The 11,640-nt window shown below is 49.7% G+C and overlaps 1 long non-coding RNA gene across 2 annotated transcripts in view; it reads right to left on the bottom strand.

The window, feature by feature from the left end:
- LOC137562914 (uncharacterized) overlaps positions 1 to 10,583 on the bottom strand; it is a 30,039-nt gene extending 19,456 nt beyond the window's left edge. Inside the window, exons 1-2 of one of the 2 annotated variants that reach the window (XR_011030212.1) lie at positions 10,511 to 10,583; positions 2,532 to 2,669 (exon numbers count right to left, since the gene is read on the bottom strand). This is a non-coding gene — a long non-coding RNA (uncharacterized lncRNA). Of the gene's footprint in view, positions 1 to 2,531; positions 2,670 to 10,457 lie in introns of both variants that reach the window. The other variant, XR_011030213.1, reaches the window with a different exon arrangement.
- Between the last annotated feature and the right edge of the window lie 1,057 nt (positions 10,584 to 11,640).

Below are 11,640 nucleotides of genomic sequence, written 5' to 3' on the forward strand. Positions count from 1 at the left end.
TATCCTTCTTACCTATCCATCCTTCCCATCCATCCTTCTTTCCTTCCTTCCCCTTTTCCTTCCCATACTCCCTGTCCTTCCCGCTTATGCCGTGCTTCCTTCCCATCCTTCCGATTCATCCTTCCCATATGTGTTCTACACAGGATAATGCAAACCATGAAAATCCTTTATGGAGATGTAGCGGGATGAGTGCCACTGTGGATTGTCAATAGTAGCACCATCAATAATAGCCAGAAAAGGAGTAGGATAAAATGAGGCCCTGGGCAAACTAACACTTTTTGCCCGGCGCTGATGGTCACCTGGCGTTTTTATATAGATTTGATGGGGCCTAGCCGGGCCCCTAGACTGTGGATTGTGGATGATGCAGCTCTGATACTAGCACATAGGTGTAGCCAGTAATAGGTGGCCGCAGCATAGGTAGCCAGGGATAGGTGTAGCCAGTAGGAGGTGGCCGCAGCATAGGTAGTCAGGGATAGGTGTAGCCAGTAGTAGGTGGCAGGAGAATAGGTAGCCAGAGATAGGTGTAGCCAGTAGTAGGTGACCGCAGCATAGGTAGACAGGGATAGGTGTAGCCAGTAATAGGTGGCCGCAGCATAGGTAGACAGGGACAGGCGTAGAAAGTAGTAGGTGGCCGCAGCATAGGTAGCCAGGGATAGGCGTAGCCAGTAGTAGGTGGCCGCAGCATAGGTAGCCAGGGATAGGTATAGCCAGGATAGGTACCTGCAGTATAGAGAATCAAGGGGGAGGGGGGACGCAGCGGCGGGGGGGTACAAATACTCACTTGCCGGCCGGTCCTGCACGCGTGTACTGGCTTCATTCAAGAACAGGAAGTAGAATGAAGCCAGTACAAGCGTGCAGGACCTGCCGGCAAGTGAGTATTTATTTATCCCCGCTGTTGTTCGTGCGACCGCCGCTGCGTTGCATCCCCGCCGCTACGTCGCCCCGTCCCCCGAAAACTGGTAAAGTGTGATTGTGCATGGTATGATTACCATGCACAATCAAACCGCGGCTTACCGCCATACCCATACCGCGGCAACCCTAGTGGTTAGCTCTCTTGCTTTTGCAGCGCTGGCTCCCTGGTTTATATCCCAGCCAGGGCACTATCTGCACAGAGTGTGTATGTTCTCCCCGTGTCTGGTTTCTCCCACATCACAAAAACATAAAGATAAGTTAATTAGCTTCCCCCTAAATTGGCCCTAGACTACCATACATACACCACTCCATACACACATAGACATGATTATGGTAGGGATTAGATTGTGACCTCCTTTGAGGGACAGTTAAGTGACAAGACAATATACACTGTACAGCGCTGCGGAAGATGTCTGTTTTGTATAAATACTAAATTATAATAATAATCTGGCTTCCCAAATGCTGCCTCTGTTTGGCAACCCTCAAACTTAAATGCCACACAACTGCTTTCGCCTTCATAGGCACATTCACATGAATGAAGATTTCACCTGACGGCAGTTAGGCTAGGTCCACACTAGGCACAGTTGCAGGACGGAGCCTGCGTTCCGTGATCCTAGCCAAGGGAACGCAAACGGATCAATACTGCCTTTTTGCAGCATACGTTTTTGATCCGTCTGCGGGTTTTGTTTTTTTTTGGCCGAGGGGGTAGCAGACAGGACGGGGGTGGCAGCGGTCAGCGGGGATGTCCCCCCCTCTCGCCTGGGTTTCCCATCCCCACTACCGCCTCCAGTTACATGCCGCAAAAATGTAAAGTATAGCAGCAGGGAGCTTACCTCCTTCTACTACTTCCTCCGCTCGCCGTATCACTGTCTGCAATGCCGCCCTCTATACTTCAGGGGGCGGCATTGCAGGAAGTGACGCGGCGAACGGAGGAAGTAGGAGGAGGAGGAGGTAAGCTCCCCGCTTGCCACTGGAGGGGGTAGTGGGGACGGGGGACCCAGTGAGGGAGGGGGGGACATCCTCCTCCCCGCTGACCGCTGCCACCCTGTCCTGGCTGCTATACCCCTCCAACATGGCGGCCCCCTCTCTCCCCACAGGCTGTGACACAGAAATGGATCCGTTTCTGTGTCCAAATCTTCCTGTGTAGAGGGGGATCAGTTTTCCTATTACCTGCCACTGCCTGTATCAGGTTCCAGATCCGTTGCGTGAAAATGCAGCAGATCCAGACCTTCCGGGACGGTTTTAAAAACGGGTCCACGCAAATGCAGACTGATCCGTTTTTTGTTTGGGTGAAGGCAGCTGCTATTTTTAATATTGCTATCCATGGCTCTGGTTTTGATCAGGTTTTAAAAACGGAGCTACGGATACGTTTCCAGGCCTAGTGTGAACTAGAGCTAATAGGGCGTAATGCAAAACTGTCCACATAAACGGGAAACAGTGGAAATATCAAAGAGTTATTCACAACGTCTACTTTAGGACGTACACAGAGGCTAGGACTTTCTTGCTGTACCTTGCGCTAATGGATAGGAAGAGCTAAAGACAAAGAGAGAGTTTAAACCAGGATTGAACTTCATCCCAATCAGTAGCCGATCCCCACTTTCCCAATGAGAAATCTTTACCTTCTCAAACAGATCATCCGGCACGTCTGTATGGCTGATATTGAGGTGAAGTCCCTCCCACAGAGTGATGTAATTGCCATGGCCAGTTTCCTGTCTGTGAACCTCATTGCATTGTGGGAGACAACAGCTGTTGAGGGGCTACATAAGAATAGCAATATATAACTGTAGGAATTGTTTCTGATCCTAAAACAAGGACAATTTACATAAAAGATAGGTGGGTGACTTGAATAATTTACTGCATTCCACTAAATGTCCCTACAGTTACGGTGACCATACGTCCCGCTTTACCCGGGACGCGTCCCGCCTTCGGGGGGCGCTGTCCCAGGCTGCATGAGGTCCCGGGAAATGTCCCGCTTTTAGCAGCGGGACGTCCCGGCCTCGGGACTCTGGCCACCGTACAATGAACTAGCCGCAGCGTCTACTAGACGCTGCGCTAGTTTATTCCCCGCAGCCCCGCTCCAGCCTACAATGTTCTCCTCCGGCAGGCACAGGCTGAGCAGGGCTACGGGAAGATGGCGTCCGGAGGCGGAGCCCTGTATTGGAGTCTCCAGTACAGGGCTCCGCCTCCGGACGCCATCTTGCCGTAGCCCTGCTCTGCCTGTGAGAGGCTGAGCGGGAGATTGAACATCGTCCAGGCCAGGGGGAGCTGCACCTGAGGCACCAGAGGCCGGCTGCGTGAGGGGACGTCTTCTGCCAGGTGAGTAAATGCCTTTTCTTGCAGGTGAAGTGTTTGGCCGCATTGCGTGTATTTTGTACTGACATGTTTGGCCGCATTGCGTGTATTTTGTACTGACATGTTTGCCCGCAGTGCGTTTATCTTGTACTGACATGTTTGCCCGCAGTGAGTTTATCTTGTACTGACATGTTTGCCCGCAGTGCGTTTATCTTGTACTGACATGTTTGCCCGCAGTGCGTTTATCTTGTACTGACATGTTTGCCCGCAGTGCGTTTATCTTGTACTGACATGTTTGCCCGCAGTGCGTTTATCTTGTACTGACATGTTTGCCCGTAGTGCGTTTATCTTGTACTGACATGTTTGCCCGCAGTGCGTTTATTTTGTACTGACATGTTTGCCCGCAGTGCGTTTATTTTGTACTGACATGTTTGCCCGCAGTGCGTTTATCTTGTACTGACATGTTTGCCCGCAGTGCGTTTATCTTGTACTGACATGTTTGCCCGCAGTGCGTTTATCTTGTACTGACATGTTTGCCAGCAGTGCGTTTATCTTGTACTGACATGTTTGCCCGCAGTGTGTTTATCTTGTACTGACATGTTTGCCCGCAGTGCGTTTATCTTGTACTGACATGTTTGCCCGCAGTGCGTTTATTTTGTACTGACATGTTTGCCCGCAGTGCCTTTATTTTGTACTGACATGTTTGCCCCCATTGCGTTTATTTTATGCTGACATGTTTGCCCGCAATGCGATTATTTTGTGCTGAAATGTTGCCCATTGCGTTTATTTTGTGGTGTCTGGGGTAACTGTTGCTGCATTTATTATTTAATGGTCATAGTTGGCTGCGTTTGCTGCTTTGCGGTTATGGCATACTATTAAATAGCATCACACAGTTTCTGCACACCTATGATGTGAATCCACGTTTGACCACATCACAGCGTAAACACTGCTTTCTTATGCCTCGCTGTTGCATCATTCTGTTAGCTCCGCCCATAGAATGTCATGACCACGCCCATTTTTCGCGCGCGCTGCAGACACCAAATTTTTCGGCGCGGCGCACCCCCTATTTTTCGACGCGCACCGCAGCCCCCCCCCCCCCCCCCAATTCACCCCGTCCCAGGTTGAGCCTACAAAAATCTGGTCACTCTACTACAGTTCCTCTTTAAAAAGGAACTGTAAGGTTTGAACTTCATCACAATTAGTAGCTGGTACTCCGATACCTTTTCTCAAATAGATCATCAGGGGGGTCTGTATGGCTGATATTGTGGTGAAACCCCTCCCACTGTGTGATGTCATGGCCATGGTCCTGACAATTTCCTGTTTGTGAACCTCGTTGCATTGTGAGAAATAACAGCTGTTTCCAACTGCCAAGCAACCAATGGCCTCAATTCACTAAGATCATGCTAGAGATAATAAGGCAAGAGTAAACTTGCCACCGCACAGTGAAAGAGTTATTTTATCTCTTTATTCCTTAAGTTACCTCCTCTGTAGTTATTTTCACACACAGTTAATTAACAGCCTGTCTTTAACTTTAGAATTCTGGAGTTATTTTAAGGATTGAAGAGTTAACTTCAGGTTTGCCTGAGGTAAAATGTTTCCTGAATACTACATGCCTTGTCACCATGGTGATGACTCTAGAAACGTTATTAAAGACAGGAGATAAGCTTATTGAAGCCCATATCTCCCTGTGTGCATATGTATATCTATAAAAAAAAAAAAAAAACTTTTAGCCTATCGCATTGTTAGGAGGTGTGGTGATAGATAATGGCAGTTGGTGTTGTCTGTTTGTTTTTTTCATGTCTGCCAGTAGTAAAGATGATTACATGCAGGTTGATTGTGGATCAAACAATATGAACAAATGACATGGCGAATATCAATAATTTCTTGATCTCTCTTTTTTTTTCTTTTACTTCTCACTTTGCAATGCATTGATTTTTTGTTTTCCCCTTTTTGTTAAAGTCCCTTTTTAAAGCATGAAATCTATGCTGCATCTTGTATGTGTTGTGCTGAATGTTGCCCTGCTGTGGATATACAGGGAGTGAGGAGTGTGATCTGTCTCCAGCAGGCAGCCTCCGGCAGTGGCTGTGCTGTCACCTTGCCTACAGCAGCGGGGGTCCAGGCTGAGATTCACAGCAAGGTGTCGGCAGCGGCTCCTTCTAGCACCTGAGCTGTGGATGCTGCTGGTCACCATAGTAATGCTCATCAGCGATGCACGTCTGCAGCGCAGGGAAGGAAGGGGGGTGTGCAGCAGATGACAGCTTCTATTTTCAGCTGTGAGCCAACAAACGCACATTCCCCGGCTCTGAGATCTCAGCCGCAGCAGCCGGGAGACAGGCAGGCAGATGATATAATGTACATTCACAGGCAGGCGACAAATATGGATGGAGATACCTGTAGACATAATCAGAAGCTGAGACTTGCTCCTCTGCCTGTGAAACCTAAGAGGCCCCATCATGGCTGGCTGACACATTCCTTCCTGTGCTGTGGACAGGGGCGTAATAATAGGGGATGCAGCTCCTGTACCCGTGGGGGGGACCGGGGCCCCTCTGGGGTCTGCTCAGGGCCATTTGGGGGGGGGGGGCAGGAGTGGTTACAGCATGAGGGGAGAGAATTGCACATCAGCGGGAAGGGGGGGACAGTCCTCCCCTCCCTCAGCTCGGGTTGTCCCCTCAGCGCTCTATCCACCGCAGAGGTCTCCGATTTGTAAGTGCTTCACTCTACTTCCTATTTAAACAGGAACTAGTGTAGCACTTATAGATCGGAAACTCTGGTGGTGAATGGAGGTATGTGTCCTGCTTGCCTCCGCTGCCAGTGATAGATGCAGGAGGGGAGCGCTGAGGGGAGAGCCTGAGGTGAGGGAGGGGAGGACTGCCCCCCCTCCTCGCCAATGTCCGGCCACGCTTCCCCCTAATGCCGCGACCCCTCCTGCCCCCCCAAAACGGCCCTGAGCGGGCACCTGAAGGGGAAGGGGGGCACTCAAATTCTTGCAGGGGGTCAGGTAAGTTCTAGTTACGCCCCTGGTAAAGCTGAATACTAACCTAATGAGGCAGGAAGATTGAACCCAGTGACGTCCCAAGATGACAAGTGATCCCCTATCCATCTTCCTGACAGCGGGTATACGTGACATCACACAATGGGCGTGAACGATAGTTCAAGCGATCACAGAGCTTTGCTAGGGAGTCGCCCTGGGATCTTAAAGATCTGATCTACGGTGACGGTCGTTGTTGCCAAGCGTCGTTCGCGTAATCACGCGCCTGTACTCACGCCATGAGATCGTGGAAATAATTGCACACCACTTGCCAGTCGTCAGAAAAATTGTGTAGTAGGTACAGGCCTTAAAGTGACCCTGAGATCAGGACACTTGGCAAATTTTTACTTACTTGGGGCTTCCTCTAGCCTCATGAGGTGCGATTGCTCCTTCACCGTCCTCACCGGTTGCTCGTTTTTTCTGGAATCAGCCCCTTAATCTAGCCAGTCGTGGGCTTCTGTGCATGTGCAGCTCAGCCGCGCAGTCCCCTGCCGCGCCCCTATCCCCAGGAGCATTCTGCGCCTGCTCAGTACTACTGCACAGGCACAGAACGCTCCCTGGGGCGGCAATGCGCAGAAGAGTGCAACCAGCCCGATTACCGGGGCTGATTGCCAGGAAAACCGAGAGCAAACGTACCTCATGGGGTAGAAGAAGCCGCAGGTAAGTATAAATTTGCAGAGTCTGCTGATCTCAGGGTCACTTTAAAAGTGTAGTTAGGACCTGTACTTACCAGTAGGGATGGTCGGAAATGTTGATTTTCCGGTTCTGCAAAAATTCAGATTTCCGCCAATGACGATTACCAATTTCACAGATTTCCGATTGGTTTCCGATTCCCAAGTACTGTTTTTTTTTGGTCATTTTTTGCATTCTCTGATTGGCCAAATACTTTTGAGTTGTTTCTGCATTCTCTGATTGGTTAATTGATTCCGAGTTCTGTGATTGGGCTAAAATTACCGAATTGCAGTAATGCAGTATTGCTGCAGAAATCTGATTTCCGAGTTCCGTTTTCCGAGTTCCGATCGGAAATTTCAATTCCGCGAAATCCGAATGAGCATCTCTACTTACCAGCCAATATTCACTCCTGACTCATGAATGATCCAGTCCGGGGGCGTAACAATAGACCCTGCAAGGGATGTAGCCGCAGAGGGGCGCAGAAGCCACAGGGGGGCCCCGTCTTGAGAGACTGACAATTAAGAGCAAGGAGGGAAAAAACTTTCTGCTCTCTGCACAATTGTTCTAATAACTGCATCCAGTGTTGCCAACCTTTCACGTTATTTTTTAGTGACAAATACCTAAAAATTTACTGCCAAAAGTTTTTTTTTTTTACTGACAAAACCCCGCGCCGCGCCTAACGCGGCGCGCCGAAAAAATGGGCGTGGCCACGCAACAGAATGTGGGTGTGGTCATGGGTGGGGCCAAATATACATGATTTTAATATTGCTGTGAAAGGTCTGCCAGGGAAGTTTGAGCTCTGCCATAGTGTTGCCCCCCTTCCCCCAATACATGTAATCTTACAGCATTTCACCAAAAATCCACGTAATCTGGCAGAGGTTCTTCCAAAATACAGATAATATGGCAGTGGTTCCCAAAAAATAGATGTAATCTGACAGCAGCGATTCCCCTAACATACACATAATCTGGCAGCAGTTCCCCAAAATACATTTAATCTGACAGCAGTGGTTCCCCAAAAATAGGTAGCCCCAGGTCTATAGGTGTCCCCAGAATAGGTGGCCAGGGGTATAGATGTCCCCAGAACAGGGAGCCAGGGGGAGAGATGTCCCCAGAACAGGTAGCCAGGGGTATATGTGCCCAGTATATGTAGGCAGGGGTACAAGGCCGGTTCTAGACTGGCACATATGAGGGGGCAGTCAAATGGGTAGGGGGCAACATGTTCGAGGAAATTTGCGGCGACTAAAGTGGGCATGGCAAGTAAATGCACATAATAAGAGATAGCGTTTCACCAGTAAATGCACATAAGAGACAGCCTTTCACCAGTAAATGCACGTAATGAGAGACAGCTTTTCACCAGTAAATGCACTTAATGAGAGACAGCTTTTCACCAGTAAATGCACGTAATAGACAGCTTTTCACCAGTAAATGCACATAATAAGAGACAGCTTTGCACCAGTAAATGCACATAATAAGAGACAGCATTTCACCAGTAAATGCACATAATAAGAGACAGCTTTTCACCAGTAAATGCACATAAGAGACAGCTTTTCACCAGTAAATGCACATAAGAGACAGCTTTTCACCAGTAAATGCACATAAGAGACAGCTTTTCACCAGTAAATGCACATAATGGCAAACAGCCAGTGTCCTCAGTATATGTAGCCAGCAGATATATGTGCCCAGTATATGTAGCCAGAGGTATATGTCCCCAGTATATGTAGGCAGGGGTATATGTGCCCAGTATATGTAGACAGGGTTATATGTGCCCAGTATATGTAGGCAGGGTTATATGTGCCCAGTATATGTAGCCAGAGGTATATGTGCCCATGGGTAGCCAGGGTTATATGTCCCCAGTAGATGTAGCCAGGGTTATATGTGCCCAGTAGATGTAGCCAGGGTTATATGTGCCCAGTAGATGTAGCCAGATGTATATGTGCCCAGTAGATGTAGCCAGATGTATATGTGCCCAGTAGATGTAGCCAGGGTTATATGTGCCCAGTAGATGTAGCCAGAGATGTGCCCAGTAGATGTGCCCAGTAGATGTAGCCAGAGGTATATGTGCCCAGTAGATGTAGCCAGAGGTATATGTGCCCAGTAGATGTAGCCAGAGGTATATGTGCCCAGTATATGTAGCCAGAGGCATACGTGCCCACAATAGGTAGCCAGGTGACACACCCCCCCCCCCCCAGCAGGAGGGGAGCAGCGCAATGCAGGGAGAACTGTGTGGGATCAGCAGTGGAGAAGGGGGGCAATCTCCCCCCCCCCCTTCCCTCACTTTAGTACTCTCCCTCCCTCGCTCTCCCCTCCAGAACTAAGTGCTGAGGGGCTGGCAGCGAGCGGAACTTACCTGCGTCTCGTCGCAGGATGATTTGCCGCTACTCTGGTCTGGTCCAGAGCAGCGGCTGCGGCACCAGAACTTCCGGCGCTTGGAGCGAGACGGAGGTGAGTTCCGCCCGCTGCCAAACGCCACTCAGCACTTAGTTCCGGACCCGGAGGAGAGAGCGAGTGAGGGAGAGCACTAAGGTGAGGGAAGGGGGGGAGATTGCCCCCCTTCTCCGCCACTGATGCCACAGCTCTCCCTCCTGCTACGGACGCTGCTGAATTCCTTACGGAATTCACAGGCAGCTTAATTTGCAACAAAATTTACGGGCGGTTGGCAACACTGGTATGTATGCGGCCAAGCATATGTGCACAGAAAGGTGAGGTCGGTCATATTACCGGGAGGCATAGCAAAAGGATGAAGAGGACGGCACCTCCTGAGGCTGGAGGAAGCCCCAGGTAAGTATAAATACACACATTAATCACGTCTTGGTTTTCCTTTAAAGGGACTCCGAGCTCAGTAAAAAAATTATACATACCTGTGGCTTCCTCCAGCCCCATCCACCTGGATCGCTCCCACGCCGCTGTCCTCCGCTGTCTGCATCACCAGTACTGGGTCCCTGCACTTCCGTCAGTCAGAGCCAGTCTGAGGTAAGAGAAGTGCGCCCTCTACGCATCTTTACAGCAGCTGCTGGAGATACGCAAAAAGCGCACTTCTCCTGCGTAGACTGGAGCCAACTGACGGAAGTGCAGGGACCCAGTACTGGTGATGCAGACAGCGGAGGACAGCGGCGTGGGAGCGATCCAGGTGGATGGGGCTGGAGGAAGCCACAGGTATGTATAATTTTATTTATGTTTACTGAGCTCTGGTACACTTTAACAGTTAAAATAGCAATTTAGGAGAGCAAAATGATTGCCAGGAGGGAAGCTGAAACCAATGACCCTAGGTCATGCTGGTCAGACAGTGCAAGTCAGAAGGCTTCCCATCCCCCATGATTCCTGCCTGTGTCAGCAGCATCTAGAAGCAGACCTAAAACAGGCAAGTGAATGCCAGGCTCAGGCTGGATGGGGGTCTGGGGATGATGAGGAATCCAGGACGATGAGAATCCGTTCTCCCTGATAGCATCCCCTGGGGTCAGAGTTTCAGGAAGGAGCTGGGGGAATGTACACACAAAGTAAGCAGCTACTGCAGAGCAGACAACGGGAGAAGTCCTCTCCTGAGATCAGCCCAAACCTTTGTGTGCTGGGATATGCACTGATGGGCTCGGCTGGCAGCTTTGGCTTCACCTGTCACTTCCTACAGCATTCCTGTCAGCTCTTCACTGCTCCTAAGTTCATAGCTCTCGTGGTAGAAAGAGGGTGTGGAGGCTGGGAGGGACAAAAGCTGCACTTCTATTGGATAGCTGAGCCGAGGGGCGGGACTGGAGTCTCTCTGCCTCGCGGCCAGCTCTGCCTCTGTCAGATGTGTGGCCATGAAGCTGCTGCTCGCGGCTCCGCCCCCCGCCCGAGTATATTTTTACGGATGCCGCCCTGACTCTTACGGATTTCACGGGCGTGTAAAATTACCTCTATATTTACGGACAATCCGTAAATTAACGGACGGTTGGCAACACTGACTGCATCTGCTTAGCCACTGATAAGGAATCATAAAACATTTTGCAGACAAAGATTTGTAGACAGTCCCTATTCAGTGTTCAGCAGGCTTTTTTTATAAAGTGCTTTTCTAAGCGCTTTTGCAGAGTGATTCTGTTTTTTCACTTCCTGACGCAAGTCAGGAAGTGAACTCTTTCATCCGGAAATGAATAAATACAATGTATTTATGTTAAAACCGCTGGGGAAATCGCTATACAAAGCACTTTTTCAAGCGCTTTGCGATTTTCCCTTTACCTGAGGCAAATCGCCCGAAAATGGAACAGGCAGCTCTTTGGTGAGCAGATCAGAATCGAACCGCTCAGATGTGAACACTCTCATAGGGAATCATTGCACAAGCGCTATTAGGGCGATTTCTAAAATCGTTGGCAATTAAAAAAAAACAAAAGCGCCCTTAGTGTGAACAAGCCCTAACAAAGAAATGTTTTTGGTTTAAAGGTTATTATGCTGTTGTGTATCTTTAGAAGCGTTCTCAGTTCAGGTCTGCTTTAAGAAGAAATTGGGCCCTAGGCAAGGTAGTAGCTGTTCTTTTGGCAATCTGGGGTGGAGAGAGGTCAGAGTAGGTGGCAATTGCGCCACTTAACACCCACTGAGCCCCTGGTAACTGCCTAGCTTGCCTTGTGGATTATCCTGCTCTGGTTTTGCAGGATCGATACAGGTGTGGTTGTGTGTGTGGGACATGGCCTCGACTGGTGATGTTGGCAGTAAGTGGCTGGTGATGCGGGCAGGCGTGGCTGGTGTGCGCTTGATTATTCACAATTATTGTC

Source organism: Hyperolius riggenbachi, chromosome 1, assembly GCF_040937935.1.
Source record: "Hyperolius riggenbachi isolate aHypRig1 chromosome 1, aHypRig1.pri, whole genome shotgun sequence".
Classification (NCBI taxonomy): Eukaryota; Metazoa; Chordata; class Amphibia; order Anura; family Hyperoliidae; genus Hyperolius; species Hyperolius riggenbachi.